At 45.4% G+C, this 20,271-nt stretch overlaps 1 long non-coding RNA gene across 1 annotated transcript in view; it reads right to left on the reverse strand.

The window, feature by feature from the left end:
• Positions 1-16,603, reverse strand: part of LOC123281730 (uncharacterized) — a 38,217-nt gene extending 21,614 nt beyond the window's left edge. The window contains exons 1-3 of the long non-coding RNA XR_011499085.1: positions 15,644-16,603; positions 9,627-9,728; positions 8,122-9,446 (exon numbers count right to left, since the gene is read on the reverse strand). This is a non-coding gene — a long non-coding RNA (uncharacterized lncRNA). The remainder of the gene's footprint in view (positions 1-8,121; positions 9,447-9,626; positions 9,729-15,643) is intronic.
• Positions 16,604-20,271: the final 3,668 nt, after the last annotated feature.

Below are 20,271 nucleotides of genomic sequence, written 5' to 3' on the forward strand. Positions count from 1 at the left end.
ATTTTGTTTATCTTTTTGAAGAACCAGCTCTTAGTTCCACTGATTTTTTCTATTGTCTTTTTAGTCTCTATTTTGCTTATTCCCACTCTCATTTTTATTGTTTCCTTCCTTATATTGACTTTGGGCTTCATTTGCTCTTCTTTTTCTAGTTCTCTTAGGTGTATGGTAGATTCTTTATTTGAGATTTTTCTTGTTTCTTGAGGTAGGCTTGCATTACTATATACTTCCTTCTTAGTACCACTTTTGCTGCATCCTATAGATTTTGGTATGTTTTGTTTTCCTATTCATTTATCTCCAGGTATTTTTTGATTTCTCCTTTGATCTCTTCTTTGATCCAATAGTTGTTCTGCAGCATGTTATTTAATCTCCACATACTTGTGGCTTTTCCAGCTTTCTTCTTGTAGTTGTTTTCTAGTCTCATATCATTGTGTTTGAAAAAGATGCTTGATATAATTTCAATCTTCTTAAATTTATTGAGACTTGTTTTATTTCCCAATATATGGTCTATCTTTGAGAACATTCACTTGAGAAGAAAGTATATTCTGCTACTTTGGGATGAAATATTCTATATGCATTTATTAAATTCACCTGGTCTAGTGTTTTATTTAAGGCCAATATTTCCTTGTTGACTCTCTGTCTCGATGATCTATCCATTTGTGTAAGTGGGGTATTAAAGCCCCCTACTACAATTGTGTTGCTGTCTATGTTAATAGTTACTTTATATACTTTGATGCTCCTAAGTTAGGTTTATCTATATTAATAAATTTTATGTCTTCTTGATGAATTGTCCCCTTTATCTTTATATAATGTTCATTTGTGTCTCGTTATCTTTTTTGGCTTGAAGTGTATTTTGTCTGATATAAATATGGCTACACCTGCTTTCTTCTGGTTGCCATTTGCTTGAAGTATCATCTTGATCCCTTCACTTTGAGCCTATGTTTGTCTTTAGAGCTGAAATGGGTCTCCTGGAGGAAGCATATTGTTGGGTCTTATTTTTTAATCTATCCAGCCACTTTTTATCTTTTGAATGAGAAGTCAATTCATTTACATTTAGGGTGTTTATTGATATATGACTTAATACTGTCATTTTATCTTTTGTTTTCTGATTGCTGTATATTTCCACTGTTTCTTTTTCCTTGTGTTTCTGTCTGCCATTTCCATTTGGTGGTTTTCTGTGATATATTTCTCAGTTTCCTTTTTTTCATGTTTCATGACTCTGCTCTGAATGTTTATTTTGTGGTTACATGAGGTTTTACAAAAGATCATCAAAGAGGAGACAGTCCTTTTTCTGCTGATAGCATCTTATCTTCATTTTCTTATGCAGGTTCTGTCCTTTTCCTCTTTCCCTCCTATGTTGTTGTTGTCCCCTTTCGTATTGTGAGTTTGTTACCTAATTGAAGTGGTTATAGTTATTTTTAATGCTCGCTTTCTCTTTAACCTTATGCTATAATTAAGTGTTTACTAATCTATTCTGATATAGAGTTGCAATTTCCTGATTCTAGCTGTCTATTTATCACCTTGCTTAAGCTTTGTACAACTTTGCTTTTTCATTTCAGGTAGGAGAGCTCTTTTCAACATTTCTTGTAAGGTAGGTCTAGTGGCTATAAACTCCCTCAGCTTTTGTTTATCTAGGAAAGACTTTATTTCTCTTTCATACCAGAAGGATAACTTTACTGGATAGAGTATTTTTGGCTGACAATTTTTATCTTTCAATATTTTAAATGTATCATTCCATTCTCTCCTGGGCTATAGAGTTTCTGCTGAGAAATCTGCTGAAAGCCTAATTGGGGTTCCTATGTAGGTTATTGTTTTTTTCCTCTCTGATTGCCTTTAATATTCTTTCTTTGTCATCGACTTTTGGCAGTTGTAACATAATGTGCCTTGGAGAAGGTCTTTTTGTATTGAGATAATTAGGTGCTCTATTAGCCTCATGTACTTGTATATCCAGTTTCTTCTCCAGGTTTGGAAAGTTCTCAGCTATTATTTCTTAAATAAGCTCTCTGCTCCCTCCTCCCTCTCTTCTGCTTCTGGGATACCCATTATCTTTATGTTCCTTTTTCTAATTGAGTTGAATATTTTATGTAGAATTTCTCCATTTTTTTTCAAATCTTAATTCTCTCTCCTCTTCCACCTGAATCATTTCTAGATTTCTACCTTTGAGCTCACTAATTCTCTCTTCTGTATGATCTGCTCTATTTTCCAATGCTTTCTAATTTATTATTCATCTCATTTATTGAATTCTTTAGCTTCAGAACTTCTGTCTGTTTTTTTTTTTTAAAGGTTCAATTTCTTTGGTGAAGAACTCCTTCTGTTCATTAATTGTATTCCTGAGATCACTGAGCTGCTTTTCAGCAGCGTTTTCTTGTAGCTCACTGAGTTTCTTCATGACAGCTATTTTGAAGTCTCCATCAGTTGGACTGCAATCTTTCTGACTTCAAGTTTGGCTTCTGGAGAATTGTCAGTTTCTTTTTATGATACCATGTTACCATAATTTTTTATGGTACTTGATGTGTTGTTCCTCTGCCAGTGCATTTGCAGTAGCAAACACTTTTCTTATCTGGGTACAGCTTTATTTACTTTGATTCTGAGCTGCTTCTAGTTGTATTTGAGAGCCTACACTTTCCCCCCTCCCCTGCCTCTCCCAGCAGTGTTGCGAGTACCCTCATTATGCTGCTTGTGTCTGCAAGATTGCTGGTGCCTTGCTGCTTATGGTGTTGCTGCAGTCACGGGTATTGCCCTGAGCATCACTGGGCTGGCAAGCACCCCTGCTGCCTCTGGAATCACCTGGTTTGCAGGTTACCCAACCATAGAGGGTAGGAGCTGGGGTCATGGACACCTCCGCCACATCTGGGTTTGTTAATCCTGCACATGCTGCTGCCATGGGAGCAGGGGGTCTGGAGTTGTAGATCCCACTGCAGCTGGCAGGGACCAGGGACATGGGATTGGCTGTTGCTGTTATTGGGCTTCTCAAAGCCTCAGGTGTTGCTGTGGCCGGGGGGGGGCCACTGCTGCAAGTGCCACCTCTGCTGCTGCTCCTGGGTTTTCTAGGGGTGCTGGCACCACCACTGCTGGGGGCACTGGGTTCACAGATATCACCACCATAGCCGAATCGTCTGGAGTTGTGGACACCACTACCACAGGGGAAGGGGTGCCCCGCTTGCTGGCACTGCTGCAGTTGGTGGAGCCCCTGTTCTTGGTTGCCACTGCAGTTCATGGAGCCTCAGGTCACAGACACTGCTACTGCTGCTGGGGGAGGAGGGAGCTGCATTGCAGGCACTGCCACAGTTCCTGAAACCTCAGGTCATGAGCACCACCACTGTTGCTGGGGGCATCAAGATCTAGAATGCAGCCCCCACTGCTGGGAGGGCTGGGGTCTGAAGTGCTGGTGCCTGGAGAAGTGGAGGGGGCTGAGTCACAGGCACTGTCACAGTTCCTGGAGCCTCCAGTTGTCAGTGGTTCCTGGATCCTCTGGGAACATAGGCTGCCTTGGCTCCTGGGGTTTCCATTCATGGGTGTTAATGCAGTTCCAGAAGCCTCTGTTCTCATGAGTGGCCACTGATGCTCCCCTGGTTCCACTGCCTCCACGAGGTCCAGTCCACCCACCTTCAGATGTGTGGATCTCTCAGGCATTCTGGTGTGCTGTGCAGAGGATCCTTTCTTGGTCTATGGATGCCCTACTGGTCGTAACTTAGAGGTGTGAGACAAAGGGAGCAACTTACTCTGCCCTGATGCTGATGTCACTCTAAGAAGTACTTTAAACCGAATCCGAAACTGCACCTGAAATTTGCTATGAAATTCACATTTGTGTGGAATTTTAGGGATTAAGTCCTTTGCAACATGACATACCTATACACCATGATGCACTGAAAAAGACAGTATTAACAGGGACTTCCAAGACACACTTTCAAATAAAACTAGGAGGCAAGCATTTTGTTTATTCTTCAATTTTACCCTTTAAGTACCACCCTTCTGAAACTCAGATTGGATGCTACCACTTCCCTGCTCAAATATCCCTTTTCTCACATTATACAATGATTTGCTTATTGTCTGTCTTCACCCCCTGGATATAAATTCCATGAGAAAAAGGACTGTGTGGCTTTGTTCAGGGCTGTAGTCCAAGAGTCAAGAACAGTATCTTGCACAGAATAGGTGCTTGATAAACATTGATCAAATACGTGATTATTTTTCACTTATAAGCAGTTCCTTGTAGTTAATAAGTTCCTGTCACAGATTTTATCTGTGCCCCCAGCAGCTCAGTGATGGGCTTAGAAACTGAGGCACTGAGAGATTAGATCAGAATCATAGAGCCAAGGGGAGGAGCCTGGACTCCAAGTCAGACCTTTGGACCCCACAATCCTGGTGGTTTCCTCCAAACATCATCACACAAGGCCACCATAACTAAGTCCAGCTCAACTTCCAGCATCCCCTCCCCGAACACCTATTTAGGCGGATACTAATCACAGCCAGACCCCAGGGCCCCCTCTTTTCTCCTTACTGTGTGTCAGAATGTGCCTTTGAGGTATGAACCAGCTGAGCTGTTTTTCTATTTCCCTACCACATAGAAAAGTGCCTTGTTTTCTTTCATAAGCTTTCCAGCATCAGCGACATTCAATGAGTGCATTATAACAATCCCAGGACACTGCATGTCATATTGTCTCGTCTCCCTGGAGAAGAATGTCCTCTATTCTTAACTCTGCCTCGTTCTCATAGTTCCCAGGCTCAGCGGGATTTATTAAGGCAATTTATTGCAGATGAATAGGTATCTGAGCAATGAGTCTATTAGGCAGGGACTCACTTTTTTGAAGTCAACAGATTCAGTGGTCGTTTCCTTAATCATTACTGATTCAGCCCTTTCTGAATAAGAGGTCGAGGCATCCCTTAAAGATTTCAAAGAGTAAAAGAAAATTTAGAGCCACCCTGATTAAAAGAAGAACTCTAGAATTAGAGGGATATGTCCATCCTACCCCCTAGACACCTCTGGCCTACAGCCTCTGATAAAGGGGCATTGCCTGAGCTTAGGGGAACAAGAAGGTATTGACTGATCTCCTTGACCAGCTGTCACTGGGGGCAGCACTGGAAGCCTGTGGTCCAATTGTCCACCCCATCTTAGTTTTTGTTTTTTGTTTTTGCTGAGGAAGATTCACCCTGAGCTAACATCTGTGCCAGTCTTCCTCCACTTTATATGTGGGTCACCACAACAGAATGGCTGAGGAGTGGTGTAGGTCTGCGCCTGGCACCGAAACTCCCAAGCCTGGGCCACTGAAGTAGAGCACACTGAATTTAACCACTTGGCCACAGGGCTGGGCCCCCTCTTCGTCTTTAAATTAGCACCAACCCACAAACTTCCATCACGATAGGGTTGTGCAACAATTCAGCACAAACCCACAAACTTCCGTCACTGTAGGGTTGTGCAACAATTCCCGATCATTGTTTCGTGGTCTGTGCTCAACATCCCATTCAGACATCATTATCTTTAGTTCACAGGTGGGGAAACTGAGATGTGGAGAGAGAAAGTGGCTTTCCCAAGTATGAAGTAAAGGAACCAAGATGAAAGCCCTGATTTTGTGCATCCTTCTGAGAGCATCTTCGTCCATTCAAGCTGCTATAACAAAACACCACAGACAGAGTAGCTTATACACAACAGAAACTTATTTCTCACAGTTCTGGAGGCTGGAAGTCCAAGGTCAAGGTACCAGCATTGTCCAGCATGGTCATGTTTTGGTGAGGGCCATCTTTCTGGTCTACAGCTGGCACCTCCTGCGTCCTCACATAGTGAAAGGGGCTGACGAGCTCTGTGCGTCTCTTTTATAAGGACACTCATCCCATTCATGAGAGCTCTATCACCATGACCTAACCACCTCCCAAGGCCCCACCTTCTAACAACATCAGCTTTAGGGGTTAGGATTTCAACACATGAATTTGGGGAGGACATAAACATTCAGACCATTGCAGAGAGCATGAGCTCTGCAATCAGACTGCTAGCAGTACTATTCTGGGTGCTGTGCTCCCTAGCTGCGTGACCTTGGGTCAGTCACCGGTACTTAACATCTCCATGCCTCAGCTTCACCATCAGTGAAATGGGAACAGTCATAGCACCTAGCTCAAAGAAAATAGCATATATGAAGGGCTCAGTATAGAACCTGGAACACAGAAAGCAGTCAGCAAATGTTGGCTTTCACTACTGTTCCTGCCAGTATCATTCTCTCCGGGTAACTGGCCCTGACGAAACATAATTGTTGACTTCAAGATCTCCACAAATCGTATGAAATGGTCACTTGTCTGAGGGTCCATTGTTGTGAGCCAGTTAAGAGTATTTTTATTCTTATCCTATTTACAATGAAAAGATGCTAGGGTTTTGCTCTGTGTGGCTTCTCTACTATTTCTGTGGGACAACCTTATTGGTGAGCTCCCCTTGTAATAAAATAGTTGAGAAACTAAACTCTCTGAATCTTAAAACACAATTTCTTTTCACAGAAACTCTTTCACAGAAAAGCAAAATAATTCAGTTCTAACAGAGGAACAGAATCCAGCATGTATTTACCATGCAAAGCCAACTACACATGCTCTCTCTTTATATAATTCAGAACAGCATACCATTACATTTGGCACATTGCTGTCTAATATTCTATAGGTCACGTAAAGTCTGTGTACATTTTACATTGACACATCCATATTAGTATAGAGTCTTATCATAACACCTTGATTTCTGTGCTTCCTTATTGAGCAATTTACCACAGTTCCAAAGGTAATTTTGACCCTTTACAATTTTTACCAGTCTTTTGCACCCGGCTAACCTCTATGGAAGATACAACACTGCTATATCCCACTGTTTTTGAAGTGCCTTTCTGTTTAGGAGCTCAAAAGCCATTGCCTCTGAATTCCTGACAAGGCCAAAATCAGGTAGGATGGTTGAGGGTTAGTCATCTTATTTCACAGATGGAATAACAGGCCCAGAGAAAAGTTCCCTTCTCCTCCTCTAGCCATGACAAGGTCATGAGTTAGTAAAACCAAGAGAATGCCTAGGTGAGCCGACATGAGAGAACAGCCAGGGCTCCAACACTAACAAATGAGATACACTGGCTATTCATTTTCTAATGTAAATTCTAGAAGGGAACCAGGGAAGGAGGGGGACAAGAGAACAAATTGGATGTAATCAGAATCAGATTCAAGATAAACTGTTAATGGTTAATAGGGTCAGCCACCCAAGCAGCAGCCAGACCTGGAATTTTCCACCCCTCCTCCCTGCACAGTGTTCACTAGAGACCACATGTGCATTTGTCCACAGTTCGAGGACCCAGCTTCTGGTGCTGCTGAAAGGCAGGAGAAGTGGCAGGAGTCACTTCCACTCTGAAAATGGCAGCCTGCAAATGGAATATTCCAGAGTAAGAGAGGAGCTCAGCTCCGAGAGAGAGGATGGTAATAACAACAATAAACAATAAGATCCATCTCTCCCCTCATCAGCACCGCCAACAAGTATTGAGGGTCAGTGGCCAGCCTACGAAACAGGCTTTGAGTGTAATACCTCATTAAACATCCACAACTATCTTTGAGATAAATATGGTGGTTATTCTTATCTCAGAGATGAGAAAACTGAGAATCCCAGGAGCCAAGATGCTGGCCTGAGATCACTGGGCTAAGAGGAGAAAGCGCTGGACTCGCACCCCATCAGCCCTGAAGCACCGTCATGCGCTATACCAACACTCCTGTACAAAGTTTAGAATATATTTTAATTTAATTTGATATTTATTTATTTTGTATGTGTGTCATAGGTTACCAATCACTTTCAGATCTTAGCATTCCCACGCCAAAGATGGCAAAAAAGTACAGAAGGCTCAGCTCAGTATGTAGAACCGTCCCAAAGGAGTAAGGGGAGAGAGGAGCGGGGCACGGATTTCAGCTCCAGGTCCCAGGTTCTCCTGCTCCCCCGACACACCCACCTAGAAAAGCAGTACAGAAAGGGTTAATGGGCAAAGGCGCCGCAGGCTGGGTTTCTTCAGGCTAACGTCCATCTGATACGGGGTGACTTCACCCCTGGGCTGGAGAAAAGACACAGAGGGAGGGGGGAGAGGAAAAGATCAAGTGCTCCGGGACCCAGACCCTCTGCCCAGGCCCAGCACCTACCAGCAGCGCCACAGCCCCAGAGCGCCCCGCGCGGACAGCCCCGGGACAGCGCATGCGCACATCTGACTCCACCTCCCGGCCCCAAGTTAATATAAAACCGCCTCACCGGGACATATTGTACTTCTCCATGGAAATGAAGGGATTCCGTTTGAATACAGTCACGGTTGTGACAAAAGCTCTCTTTTTTCAAGCTTCATTGACTATCCAGATATTCAAGCTCTGGAGTTGCAATGGAATCCTTGTGGGGAAAACTCAATTAAACCCCCTGCAGAATGCACACAGAACAGGAAGGAGGGGATAGAACAAGTGGAGAGGAAAAAAAAAAAAAAGACGTTTCTTTTGAATAATAAAGCTCCGGACTTGAAATTAGACTGTACAATAACAGCTCTAATTCCTGAAAACCCAGACGGGGAACTAAATACATCATATACTGAGAGGAATTCAATTGCACAGACTTTGAGGATGTAACACAGCTTTTGGCACTTCACACAGCCTTGGCCGGTCTTTCTGACGAGGGAAGAGCCTGTTAACCACCTTTTCATGGAGAACATACCTCCATCCCAAGTCACAGGTTAAGTTGTTCTCTGGCCAAGAGAAGCAATCCATCATGCTCCATTATGGGGCAGAGCTCACAATGAATAGCTTTTGGCAGAGATGGATAACTTAATATGACTCCATTCAGCAGCGCTGTAAACGGACCTGTCATCTCCAAGACCGGTCAAGGTGGTCAGATGCCACTTGAGGTCCTGAGCAAAATTCTGGCTGCTGCAGGGGAGGAGTGTGGCTGCTGAATTCACACCTGAATAACAACCACAACCTGAACAACCACCGAGCATTTATTTAAGCATCTACTACGTGTCAGACGGCTGAGTGGAAATCTTGGCTTCACCACTTACAAACTCTGATCACAGGTGGGTAACCACTTCTAGCTCAGTTTCCTTACCTGTCAAAGGGGGGTAACAATAACCCCTCCGTTCTAGGGCTGAAGCCACGGAGAGCTCTTCAGACAGTGACCAGGTTATAGTAAAGGCTGGTTCCTATGTAACCAGCGCCACCAGGGCCTAGCCTACAGAGAGGCGAAGGAGTCATCTCAGGAGTCAAGTTCAGGGCACTGGCTCTCAGGGTCATGCATAAGTGCCTCTGTAAATGTCACCCAGCTGCCTCTCGGGCCTCCCCCTGGTCCCTGCCCAGAGCTCAGATTCACAGGTGCAGAAACAAAGCTCAGGGAAGTGATTTGCTGGACTCTGCCCAGTGTGGTAGATGCAGAAGCTGGATTCGCAGTCTGTCTGTCCCACCACATACTCTTGTCGCACCACCTCCACTGCCTGAAAAGCGGGGTGGAAACAGACTGTCAACTTCCACATTTTGGTCAGTGCCATGAGCAAAAAAACCGATCCGATCAGATGGCAAAAAGGGGACAGAGAACAGCACCCCCACATTAAGAGGCCTCTGGGGAGTCCCTTCCAACGTCCAACTTAGATGCTAAATATTGCAAAACTGCTTACCCTTGAAAAGTGGCTGGAGGAATGAGAACTGCATCTCACCGGTCAAAGGAAAAAAAAAAAGAAGAGAGACATGATTCTCCAGCAAAACCCTCCTTATCAGCTCTGTTGGGGGAAGGAAAAAAACAAGGCAAATAAATGACAAAAGCAGAGGAACCATCAATCACGCAGTTGTTGGTCTGCCAGGCCTGGCTGCGGGCGTGCAACTCACAGGCCACCCTTTGGCTCGGAGAGTCCGGGCTCAGCGCCACTCCAGGAAGGAGAAAGAGGTATGGTGTGGCTGCAAACCAGCGGCTCCCATCCTCCTTGCAGCTCTGCCACTCACTTTCTTTGTGACTTTGGTTAAGCGGCTGAACTCCTCTCTCTGAGTTTCCTAATCTCTAGCACAAGGCATTTCAGACCTAGTCTCGGAATTCCTTCCTAGCTCCAAATTCTCCAACCCCCACAAGCACCGAATTCCATGAGCAAAAAGAATGTTCCAAAATGGAATCTCCTCTCACTTCATCCCTCTATCATCTGGAAAACTTTCTAGATCCTCCATATCTGAGGTCTTGCAACTGTTATTTTTTGTGGTTGATTAGTAAAACAAATGAATAGACACATTTTACCTAAGTGCAAAGGGAAATTTTATCCTTTCGACATAATTTTCTATTTTGATTAGTATTAGCAGGGCTTACCTATGAAAGCTTTGTCATATGCGTCTTTTCTCTTGTCCTTACAACCTCCATTTGGCAAGTGAAGAACTGAGATTAGAATGATGTAATGGCATCATTTCTTCATTTTTTCATTCATTCATCTATCCATCTACTCAGTAAATATTATTGTGGGTCTTCTAGGCATCGGACTGTGTGCAAGGGGCCAAAAAAATCAGAGATTGACAAAACAGAGTCTATTCTCTGACAGAGGCAGTGTAGTGAGGTCAGCGAGCACATAAATTTGGGAGGAACTTAGCCCAGATCCTCCTTTAGCTGCTCATAAGCTCTCTGACTTTGGGCAATTTATTTTAACCTCTCTGAACCGCAGGATATTTTTCTACAAAATGAGGATAATATCATCTACCAGTTGGAGTGCAAGTGAGGATTAGATGGTCTAATAATGAAAAGTACTAACTACAAGATCTGGGACACAAGCAACATAAACAGCCACTTTTATTATGAGCTTCTAGAGCATTTTGAGTTGGTGGCTGGGCCAAGCATGGCGAAAGGCTATTTTTGTTTGATTATTTCTGGTTTCTTTTTGCAGAGGGCAGATCTCCCACGTGCTGATGAATCTTGCAGCCTGCACAGTTCTCCTTGGAGTGCAAAGTTGGGGAATCGTGCAGACCAGCTTCCAGTTCTAGGCTTGGCAGTGAAGCTGAGGAACACTCAACAGCTACTATAAAAAAGGCCCCTTTCCTTTCTGAGTCAAAGGAAACGCTGTGTCCTTCGGCGATGCGGCCCAAAGAACTTCACCAACTCCCACGGTGGTGCGGACACCCTGCCCAGCAGGCAGACGTCTGTCTTCCCCTCCTAGTGCCAAGGCTCAGGGTTTGCCCAACCTGGCTGGGACCGCCCCAGGCCCAGCCCACAAAAGCTGCTCAGCCCCAGTGAGCCAGGCCTCGAGGCAGATCAGAGCACCAGCCTGGGGCAATCTGGAAAAGTCATCCTCAAGGAAATCCCAGACACAAGGCGCCCTGTCACCGTAGTGAGGGGGACACTCAGCAGAAGGGACTGCGTCGCTTCCCTCCTGCAGTCTGAGCACTGTCGGCATGCAACTCTGCACAGAAGGTTTTGTCATTTAGACTGTAATAAACCCCGCTGCCTGAACTCCATGCCCCTCCGGATTCTGCATCTCCCACGCCGTCTGTCGCTGCAGGTACCCCTACCCCTTCCGAGCCCAGCGCACCTGCAGCCAACACTGGGAGACCTCAGGTGCTGCTCACATGTGCTAATGAAAAGTGCTCTCGGGCCACCTCGGAGGACAGGGAGAATGTGCTCCAGCTAAGGCAGTCGGTCTCAGCCTCGGCTGCACTCTAGAGTCCCCTGGGAGCCTTCACAATCCTGATGACCAGGCTGCGCACCAGACCAATTAACTAGAGTCTCTGGAGGTGAGACCCAGGCATCAGTGTTTTTCTTTTAGTTGGCCAAATGATTCCAGTGTGCAGCCTAGTTTAAGAACCGGTCCTTCCGCTACGCTGCGATTCCGTGGGGCATTCCTTCCTTCCTCTCTCACTCTCTTCCCCGCTCCTTCTCTCCCTTCTTGCCTCCCTCCTTCACTATTGACTGAAGCAGCGCATTCTGCGATTAAAGCCCACAGTTTACAGTCAGACCGTTCTTACTTTGAATTCTGGTTTGAATCACACTGACTGTGTGATTCAAGGCAAATTATGTCACCTCTCTGAAGCTCAGCTTTCTCATTCTATACGACAGAGAAAATAAAAGGACTTCCCTGGAAAATCCTCATGAGGATTAAATATCACAGATGACTTGTTTAACTCAGTACCTAGCCATTAGTATGTGCTCAATAAATGTACACTGTTTTTTCTTCTAGTTATTATGGTAATTTTCCAAGAGCTATGCTAGATGCTGGGAACACAAAAGTAACACAGGTATGATGTCTGTTCTCACATAGCTAACTCTTTTCCCGTTCAGCCCCTAGGTCGAGAATGGCCCCACATCATCAGCCAGGGCAGGGTGGACAGAGAGTTCTCCTATTAGTAATAGCTATTACATACTGAGCATCCCCAATGTGCCAGACATAGTCTAATTACATCACAAATATACAGGGGCACCTGTTAGAGAAGTCCAGTCCTGAACAGGACCCCATCACAGGCTCTCCACCAGCAAAGGGGAGACGATGCCACTGATATCGACATGGTACAGGTGGGGAATCTGAGGCTCCCAGTGGTTAAATACTTCACCCCCGGTCACACAGGTGGATTCAAATCCAATCTTTTAAGCAGCACGTTGCTCTGCGTCCTGCGTGGACGTGGGGTGTGACTACAAGGGAATTCTGAGATCTAGCCAGAACAAGGAGGACAAAGCAGTTCCTCCAAGCTGGAGGACTTTAGGGGAAGCACACAACCAAACTGCGGTGAGGACAGGGTATTGAGGGACCAGGAGTAGAAGAGGATAAGCATGACAAAATAGGGTGAAGGGGGAGGGGTCTGGTGAATGCAGGAGTCGGGGAACAGGTGGAAACCAGCCAGTGATGAGCGCGCAGTGAGTCCATTTAAAGGGCCCAGGGAGAATGGAATGTTCGCAATTCACAGAAATCCCAGCCGAGTCCAGTGATCTCAGCATGCCTCAGTTTCCATCCCTGTACCCTGAAGCTAGATCACCAGCACGGGTTGCCAAAAATTAAATAGCAAAATGCAAGTGCTGAGCAAACACTTTCAAAGATGCTTTAAATAGTTTATGTCTGTCAAAGAGGACTAATTGTACAATAGGGCTCTATTACCTACAGTCTGAACAGCAATCAATTTGGGGGGAAAAATGCTTAAGAAGCAGTATCAAGACTCCAGCTGGCAATGGCTCAGCCAGGAAAGCTGGGTAACCTAGTTGCCAGCATGCAAACTCTGGGTTTAATTTAAGTTCTGGTTTAAATTGAGGCTCTGCCACTTACGATGGTGTAATCTCTCCGGGCCTCAGCTTCCTCATCTGTAGAATGGAGCTAACAAGGTAGCTCCCTCGGTGGGTTGCTGTGAGGATGAAATGCCACCATGTCTATTAAACACTCAGAATGGCACTTCACATGTACTAAGGACCCGAACCCGGGTGCTATTGGTTAGCTATGCTGGTTGTTAAGACGGCCATCCGGTACTGAGGAATTGCTCCTTCTCAGCCAAAGCCTGCCTTCTCTCTGATTCCTTGCTGTAGCCAAGCTCACTTTCACTCTTCTGCCAGAGCTAGTCCTGTGTTATTTGTTTTGTAGGATATTTGTTTTCCAGTATTTTTACTAAGTAGGACAGCTATATCAATGAGGTCTGCTGCTTTATTGGTTGCTAATTGCCGGGGCATAATCGTTGCAGCATTACGTGGTGTTCCTATAACTCTATGCAGCCAGTCGAGGTGGCCCGTTCCCTAATTACGATGCAGTGAGTTCTCAGTCGCCAGCATCCAATGCTTAGAGTGCTCAGTTTACAAGAACTCTTTCCAGCACGTTTACAAGAAAGGGTTTAACTGACAGAGTCAAGCAAATCATGTCAGGAAATAGCTTTATAAGTATATATGAATATATAAAATAAACATTTTACAATTATAGCAGTGTGTATATTTTTTGAAAGTAGCTTCTAAGATCTGTCTCAAAATCTTTGCACATTCAACTAAATCTCTAGCTGGACAACAAGTGTTGGTGTTTGTAATGATCATGATTCTGAGGCCCCATCTCACTAGGCCTTTGCACACAGCAGATGTTAACTGTGCTCAGGCCCATTCTAGCACTACAGGCATTTTATTGTATTCAAAAATTTTCTGGGGGCAGCCTCGTGGCCGAGTGGTTAAGTTCTTGTGCTCCGCTTTGGCGGCCCCGGGTTTCACGGGTTCAGATCCTGGGCGCGCACATGGCACTGCTCATCAGGCCATGCTGAGGCAGCGTCCCACATGCCACAACTAGAAGGACTCACAACTAAATCAGTGCTGTCTCCACAGCGAACCCTTCCTGAATGCCTGAATGCCCTTCCCAAATTAATTACCAGTCATTTTGCTTTTATCCTGAATAGCCATTATGACAACCTGATATTATCTTGTTAATTAATTTACTTGCCACTGTTTCTCTCTTTAGAATGTAAGTCTGTGAGGCAAAGTCTTGCTCACCATGGTATCCCCAATACGCGTAACAAAGATAGTCCATGATAGGTACCCAATGAACAGTTGTTTGACAAAGTACATGAGTGAATGAATGAATGATTGAATGAATGAAAGGATACACATTTTCTGCTCCTTTCTTTCAATCTTTTCCAATCTACTTTTGCTTTATCCAAGATATGTAATTATATTTATCTACAACTGCCCCACTTTGTATCCCCACAGTATTTTCTATTATTACCATTGCCGCTGGTACTCAGTCAACTGCATTTATGGAACATTCACGGAAGTGTGGAGCACAGCACCAAGAGCTATAGAGGAAAACTAAGATCAGCGCCTTCATCACTGCTGTCAGGGAGCCTTCAGTCTAACTGGCAACAAGAATAAGCAGATTTGGCTAATATGGGGGCAGAGATATAGCAGCTTGTGGCAGAAACTCTTAGTTCCTCCCTGTTGTGGGCTGAACTGTGTCTCCCCAAAATTCATATGTTGAACTCCTAATCCCTAGGACCTAAGAATATGACTATTTGGAGACAGGGTCTTTAAAGTGGCAATTCGGGTTAAATGAGGTCATATGAGCGGCCCTAATCCAATGTGACTGGCATCTCAGGAGAAGAGGCCCTTGGGACACAGAGGAAAGATCGTGTGAAGGTGCGTGGACATCTCCAAGCCAAGGAGACAGATCTCAGGAAAAAAGCACCTCTGCTGACACCTTGATCTTGGACTTCTGGCCTCCAGAACTGTGAGAAAATACATTTCTGTGGTTTAAGCCCCCCCCGGCTGTGGGGGTACTTTGTTATGGCAGCCTGAGCAGGCTAATAGGCTCTTGTGTGAGTAAGGGGAAATGCTGTGCACCTGGCCGCCCAGCCAAGAACTGCATTTCCTAGCCTCCTCTGCAGATAGATGGGGCCGTGTGACTATCGAGCTCTAAGCGGAAGTGTCACGTGATCTTGGCTCTACCCCAACACCCACACCCTTTAGACCCCAATTCTAACTCAAGGTCAGGGAGGCTCTTGGTTTAAAAGAGCAAAAAGGGAAGGAGATGCAAAGAGGGAGGAGTGAGGGCAGCTTCCCCCGGATGGCAGTCTCCACAAAGCCTTCTGCAGCCGAAGCTCTCCGCTCCCACAATTCCCACCTGAACTGCGTTGCATTGCTGTGCTGGCCCACCTGGAAATCCTCCACATACCAGCCTCAAAAAACATCCTGTGGCAGCATGAAGAGACATCAGCAACTTACGCTTCAGCACTTCTGAGTCCTAGATGAGGCTGATGCCCTGAGGAAACGGGGGCGTTGTGGTGGAGCAGGCAGCTGGGGTTGAGGTTTTCTAGAGAGCGTTTCTGACAGTGTGCGTCCTCAGCGGTGGGAGAAGCGTGCAGTCAGGAAGGCAGAAAAGAGTCAAAGGCAGATTTAAGTTATTAAAAGTTCCGTCACAGGCTGGCCTTGTACTAGAATGGAGAGCAGAGACACCCTCCAGCCTTAGTCCCCGTTCCCAGGATGGAAACATCACACTTGTGTACTGACACCACCTTTGGCTCTATCAGCCATCAAAGTGGTCTTGAGGGGCTGCCATGAAAACCTACCCAGTGTTTATCACATGATGCTCACGTACCAAAAATAAAAATGCATTCTGAATTCCCCAGAATCCAACAAGATATTAGCTATTGCAATAACTCACTTGAAAGTACAGGGGACTCGGCAATTGTGCCAACCAAAGAGCAGAGCCCGAGCCCAGGCCCAAAGGGAATACAGGGCACCCACGGTGAAATTTACTGGGAATCCACATCTTGCTGCTTTCATGCAGCGGAGCTCAATAAGTCCTTTGTTGTGGCACCAAATACACCCCATGGTGTGTCCTGTTTTCATGCTATAAAGGCTGGCATTTTCTAACCTAGGACTCCTTCATTTGCCCCTTTGAACCTGCCCCAGTCACATGTGAGGGATTCATGGGCTGCCCTGGAGTTTTGGGGAAAGCTTCTGGTGAAGATTTTGTCAAAGATAAATGACCAGGCCCAGCGAGCAGTACTGAGCTGGAGGGAAACCCGGGCTGCGTGCCGTGAATCAGCGAGTTCCCTCAGGAGAGAGGCGGCCGGGTTATCACACTCACCTGCCATTGATCGAAGCCACACAGACATCGGGCCGCACCCGCTGGCAGCCAAAGCAGCGGTTTCCAATCGATCTGCAGCAAGCTGAATCCCGGAAACAGCGAAGTCTAAGCAGGTCGGCTCAAAGCCAGGGCTGGTGAGCCAGCCTGCCCACAGCACCTCGGGCGGGAGGTGGCGGCTCCTGAGAGCCAGTGCAGTCCCCACCCCGACCTCCGGCAAGAGCCCCGGTCTGTTGACCGACAGCTCTCCTACCACTGTATTCCCAGGGCCCGGCCAGACCTCAGGGAAGGTTCGGCTGACAAATGAATAAATGAATCTAAAAAAAAGCAAACAAGTGAAATATCATGTAGAGATTTAAATAATTTTGGAGATTGTGTAATGATATGGGCAAAGAGCTTATTCAGTACTGTTTAGAGAAAAAATGTAACACAATAGCGTCTATTCAGTATGATCCCAATTTCAGTATATATAACTTGGATAGTCTATATATCACATGTTAATAAAAGTTACCTCTTCTTTTTTCCGTGAGGGGCAGTTTTTACTTTCTTTTTATTTTTTCATTTTTCTCTGTTGTCACTTATTTTTATAACAAGTGAAAAATAAAAACCTGAAAATGAAATGCAGCACTTTCTTCTCCTGGCTCCGCAGTGCTTGGTTGCCTTACTCTGGAGGGTCCTCAAGATCTGTCAGTATAGTGCCCTTGACATGCGATATGCCCAAGTGGGAGGACCACTCAGAGAGCAGAAGGCAGCACCCAAATGTCAGCACACTGTCACCACGACTTATTTGGAGTTCTTCCTTTCTAACAGGAGCAAACTGTGACACTCTAAGGTCTGTAGCTCAGTTCTCAGCGTTCTGTCTTCCCACTTTCCATCATAAGGTGAAAGGCTCAGTTGCTCTGGGTACCACCAGGCTCTGTTTCACAAAACTTGCCCCTCTTCTCCACCTTTGCATAAGGCACCCCTGCTAACCCTCCCATTGGGAACCCAGAAGTCAGCTTCTCAACCTAGATTTTCGCCTGAAAGGAGTCTTGGTCTGCACACTGGGCCAGATCAGAAGATTCTGAGCGACAAGTTTTGACTCTTGCTTTGGCTGGGGTGATGCCTGACGTGGCCAGTTCAACTCAGCACGGTTTTCTTTGCCCTCTGTGGATAAATATATGACAGCACTGCGGAGCACCGGCTTCTGCGTCTAGGGGAGGCATAACGTGCAGCTTAGGTATATCCGAGTGGAGTGACACATGCACAGGATTGCAGCGTCATGAATGAGGTTTAGCAAAACGGCCAAAGCTGGCCATGCACAGACCGAAAAGGTCATCACCCAGGACGCATGAGAGCCTCACACAATATAATAGTCTCCTCGATGCTTACACCATTAGCATTTCTTCCCATCGAGATAAGCAACACTCTCCCCTTTTAAAATACAAATACAATTACATGTCAATGAGTATGGAAGAATTAAGCTGGAAAATCTCAGCACGACAGCCAACCACAAATCCCAACCATTACGTCTGAGCTGGAGCATGTGATGGTGAAAGAGAGAAAACAACCATAGAAGAACTTCTGAGTAGTGGGAAAGAGGCCTTCAGGCCCTGTTCAGCCTGAAAAACATCTTTTCTTTCACCTGAAGTCAGTGAGGGTTATAAAGGTCCCTCCCCTTACACCAGCGCAGAGCAGCACATGCTTTGTCTTTTCTTTGAATGTCTTTTCCTAGATTCCAAGCATATTGTTGGACAGCCAGAGCCCCAGTTCTTCCAGGCTTTCAAGGACTCATAAACCAGCACATAACACACAGAATGGGAAGTGAAGGAGCATCTAGACCAGTGGATCTCAAACACTAATATGCATCTGAGTCACCTGCAGGGCTGGTTAACACCGATTCCCGGACTTAACCCCTAGAGGTTCTGATTCAGAAGGAGGAAGTGGGGCCTCACCTTGGTTCTGCTTGGCCTTTGAAGGTGCGGCAAAGGGACATGGAAGAAGACACTTCTGAAGCAGGAAGGAACATCAGACCCTTTTCACCCCATCAACTGTGGAAAAGCAGTTTCTCCCAGAGCAGAACAAACAATCCTAGAAAGGCCACACCATGAGGAAGAGCAGCCAGCAATCTCTCTTCTTCTTCCAAGATGGCGCCATGCCATAGCACTGCACCAGTAGGGAAGGGCTAGCTTAGGTACCCGCAACACCGAATCTCAGTGGGTGAACACAACAAAGTTTATTTTTTACTCAAGGCAAGTCTGTTTCTGATGGAGCTACGCTCCTGGATTGGGTTATCCTCTGTGCAATGGTTCAGCATTCCAGATGCTTCTGGTCTCATGGCAGCTCTGTGTGGATCTGTACCTCCATGACCTCTGTGGCAGGGGAGGAGAGCTTCCACTCTCATGTCACTGGCCAAAGCAAGTCATATAGCTATGCCTAAGTTCAAGCGAGAGGAAAGGTGTGACCTTCCACACACCCAAAGGTGGAGGAGAACGTGATTCGTTGGTTAACGCTCACCATGTCTACCACAGTGACTCAGTTCTAGATCTCTTCTTGATCACATTTCATCTTCTCCCAGAGAGTAAAGAGGAGAGTAAGGAGGAAGCCTCAAGCACTCATGATATCAGTGCTCACACCCACCTCTATGACAGAAAGGTAGTAAAGAGAGGATAAAAGATGCAAAATATTTTGTATTTCCTTATTTCCGATAATTCAAAAGCTGCAAACAATATTGTGATTGTTGCTATTATTTATAATCAAAAACATAGCAGGTAATGTATATATGTGATAACATTTTACAGAACCACACACACACAGTAAGTGCATGTAAAAACTGTTGATACTCAATAAAGCCAGTATTATAATTATTAGGATTGTACCAATATCAATTTCCAGTTTTGTTTTGTTTTGTTTTGTTTTGGAGGAAGATTAGCCCTGAGCTAACATCTGCTGCCAATCCTCCTCTTTTTGCTGAGGAAGATTGGCCCCGAGCTAACATCCATGCCCACCTTCCTCTACTTTATATGTGGGATGCCACCAAAGCATGGCTTGATAAGTGATGCATAGATCTACACCCAGGATCTGAACCGGTGAACACTGGGCCACCAAAGCATAAGGTGTGAACTTAATCGCTGCGTCACTGAGCCAGCCCCAATTTCCAGGTTTTGATAATGTATTATAGGTATGTAAGATGTTAACTGGTGGAAGCTGGGTGGATGGTACATAGGAATTTTCTATACTATTTTTGCAACTCCTTGTAGGTCTATCATCATTTCAAAATAAAAAGTTAAGAAAAAACCTCCAAAACTTGGCAGGAGAAGATTCTCTATCCAGGTCCTTTGCCTCGCATCTTCTCTACAAATGTCCCACACACAAGCTGTGAGAGAACTTGTCTAAGTAAAGTGATCTTTTGCTGCAAGAGCAGGAAATCTGATTAATGTGCCGTTGAGATGGCGGCAGACATTCACCTGCCTGTCTGCACCTTCGGTCTCTGCAAAAACGTAGATGAAATCTCTCTTTTGAAAGTTAAAATAAAAGCCAGTCAAGCCGCACGTGTACTCCCATTACTGCAGGTAATGAGTGGGAGCCCAGGTGAATTGCCATGTATTTCGCTTTAAATTCTTAGGATTTCAGTGACAGACCAAGGCTCTCATCTGTCAGCAAACTGTTCTAGGCAGACCCATTACTTTAACGCTACAATAAAACGAAGGACATCAGGATAATCTGCCAAACAAAAGCAGCTGGGAGCATCGGCATGTACCAGAGGCTGGATTCATTTGCCCAG

This window comes from Equus asinus, chromosome 28, assembly GCF_041296235.1.
Source record: "Equus asinus isolate D_3611 breed Donkey chromosome 28, EquAss-T2T_v2, whole genome shotgun sequence".
NCBI classification, from domain to species: Eukaryota; Metazoa; Chordata; class Mammalia; order Perissodactyla; family Equidae; genus Equus; species Equus asinus.